The 2842-nt window shown below is 47.0% G+C and overlaps 1 pseudogene; it reads left to right on the top strand.

Annotated features, from left to right (window-relative positions):
- The first annotated feature begins 1393 nt into the window (after positions 1–1393).
- On the top strand, positions 1394–1512 carry LOC111742754 (annotated as a pseudogene).
- Positions 1513–2842: the final 1330 nt, after the last annotated feature.

Genomic DNA, 2842 nt, shown 5'->3' with positions numbered 1-2842 from the left:
GGCTCCGGGCTGCTCCGGAGGGAAGGGGCGCAGCTCAGCCCCCAGGGCACGATCCGGGCGCTTGGGCAGAGGCCCCGGAGAAGGCCCCGGCATCGCGCGCGGCCATCGTTTCTGACAGACGTCGGGGTGGCGATCAGACCGAGCAAGACGGGCCGGGCGCGTTCGAGTGAGCCCCGAGAATTCCCGGACGCGTCCCCTCTGCGTGCGCGCCGCACCGGCCCCTGGCCCCTGGCTGCTGTCGGCCTGGTGCGTCGCGGGAGCCAAAGCTCAGGGGCAGGGACCGCCGGAGGGAGGAGACGGGGACGCGCCCGAGACAGCTCTGGTTACTCCAGGGCTGTGCCCCTCCAAGGGAACTTAGGGATTTTGGGTAAATGCGGTATGTTCTCCTGCACGGTCCATTTTACTGGAAGATTTAGGGTGAAAAATCATCTTTTTGACATTAAAAGGAACAACACAAATGTGCTGTGAATTGGGAGGAAAAAATCGCATGAATTTTTAAAATAAAACCAGAGATTTGAAGGAGATAATAAGTGGGTTCAGGCCCCTTCCTTTACTCCCACTCCTGTGAGTACCTGGAAACTCTACTTCTAAGGGCCCTGGCTGGGCATTTTTGAGCAGTTAGATACGTTTTGTGGCGAACTCACAAGAAATAAAGCCTTTTTTGTGGTCTAACCTGGACGTTTTAAGTTGGAATTTGAGGTTGAGAATTGCCAGTCTACAGGGTGAATCTGACACACAGACCAAATTTAATCGGTAGACACGTTTAGTTTGATCCACACTGTCTTAATTTTTTTTTTCAGTTAGTTGCTAGCATTTACAAATCCAGAAGATAGATTTTGTCGGGTCGTGATCCAGTTTGTTATAAAGAACAGAAAGGAAGACCTGGCGTCCCTGGGCGTGGTCTCCCTGGGCGTGGTCTCCCTGGGCAGTGTCTGACCCGAGCTGGACGGCGCTGGGCCGCTCCGTTCAAACAGCTTGCTCCTGGCTCACCCCGGTGGTCGCCAGCCTCTGCTGACACTTCCATTTGTGACCAGTTCTTCGGCTGAGATGCCACTTGGGTTTTCCTGTGGCCATATCTTTACAGGATTCATCTCTCCCCCTTATTTTAGCCACATGTCCCCCTGAGAGCATGGCTGTCCTGGCAGTCTATCAAAAGATTTCGATTCCTTTGCATCCTGAGGCCTAGTCCTCACGCACTGACTCTCGATGGCCTCGGCTTACTTAAGCTGCTGTGCGCAATGGCTGTGTGAAGACAGCCTATCGTCCGGAGTCTGCTACCTCCGTAGAGACCTACGAAGACTGCCTACTCCCACATTTCATCCATTTTGGGGCCAGGTGAGGATAACTCTCTAAGTCGTCATCATTTTAAAACTTAGTGTGGAAGAGGCATGTGTCCTACGGCCACGCCACCCTAAACAAGCCCGACCTCATTTGATCTCGGAAGCTAAGCAGCGTCGGGCCTGGTTAGTACTTGGATGGGAGACCACCTAGGAAGACCAGGTGCTGTAGGCGTTTAACAAAAAAAAAAGAAAGAGGCACGTGCCAGTTTTGGTGTGGAAGAGGAAGCGCAGAGAGCGCGGTCGCGTGTTGGCGCTGGTGTTGGAGGAAGACCTCCAGACGGCATGATGGACTTGGCCTGCCGTCTCGACTCTGCGCTCACCGTGATGGTCAAGCCGATGATGTCCGGCTTCCTCCTGTTGTTTGGGACATGTCACCTCCCTTTTCTATCTCTCCAGCTCATTGAGAAACTCAAACGTAATAGCGTAAGTGAACCAGTGAGAAGACCTTGACGACGTCACTAATTTAGACACCGTGTTCACGTGAACTCCTAAATTGACGGGCCCCGTTTAGATCATTCTCTTTGCATTGTGCCCAGTACAATCGCCAGTGTAGTTAGTTGTATTTCCTGACGGTGATGTGGTTTCCATTTTTTAAAGACTGAAAAGAAAATTCAGTTATAAGAAAATGTATCTTTTCTGGCTGAGTAGGGCCTTATAATGATAAAAGAGTATCTTGCTATTCCTTATTCAGTGAATACCAGAGTTATCTACCACCAGCCTGAACAAGAAATAATAAAGTTATATAAAAGTATGTTTGGTTTTTATAGGCTTGGAGGTCATGGCAACCCAAATTTATATTCATTATTTGCTGACATCATTTTTCTGTCGTGCATCGTGAATTTTTGAGGGTCTTTTTTCCTTTTAGGCATTCAGGAATATAAATTTGTTTTATATTGATCTGTTTACATAGTTGGCGTAACAGCATCTCGTAGCAGGCATGCTGCTGGTCGTATCTCGTTTTACTTTTTATAAAAGTTTTAGTGTTTCTCGTGGGTGGTGAAAAACATCAATGTTTCCCCTGGAACGGTTCTGAACAAGTCTTTTGATGTTTTCTGGCTTAGCTCTTAAATCTTGTGTGGTGTAGATTATAAAGAAAAGAGACATTAGGGATTCTATCATCAATCTCATTCTTCAGAGCTTTCAGAAGAAAACTTTGAAAGGCACTAGATTTTCTGCAGCTGAGGAGGCTTCTGGCGTTTACATTCATAGAGATGGCTTGCACAGTGATCCTTTTCAACAAGAAGACTGAACACCATTTGTTCTGTTACCTATGGTGTCCCATGGTCAGAATTTTTAAAGCCATTTTAAATTTGGAAGCCTAGAATTTAGGACCCATCGAGATACTATAGCTATACAAAATCATTTCTTTTTAAACTTGATAAGTCTTCTTTAAAGAAGCCAAGAAAATTGTTGAGACTTCTATTTTAGATAGATTTGTCCTACATAAGTTATGTTCAAATGACGTCGGTAACAAAGAATTATTCTAGACTCTCACATTTAGA

Source organism: Pteropus vampyrus, unplaced genomic scaffold (genome assembly GCF_000151845.1).
Source record: "Pteropus vampyrus isolate Shadow unplaced genomic scaffold, Pvam_2.0 Scaffold100, whole genome shotgun sequence".
Taxonomy (NCBI): Eukaryota; Metazoa; Chordata; class Mammalia; order Chiroptera; family Pteropodidae; genus Pteropus; species Pteropus vampyrus.
This window is presented reverse-complemented; position numbering and strand designations above follow the sequence as displayed.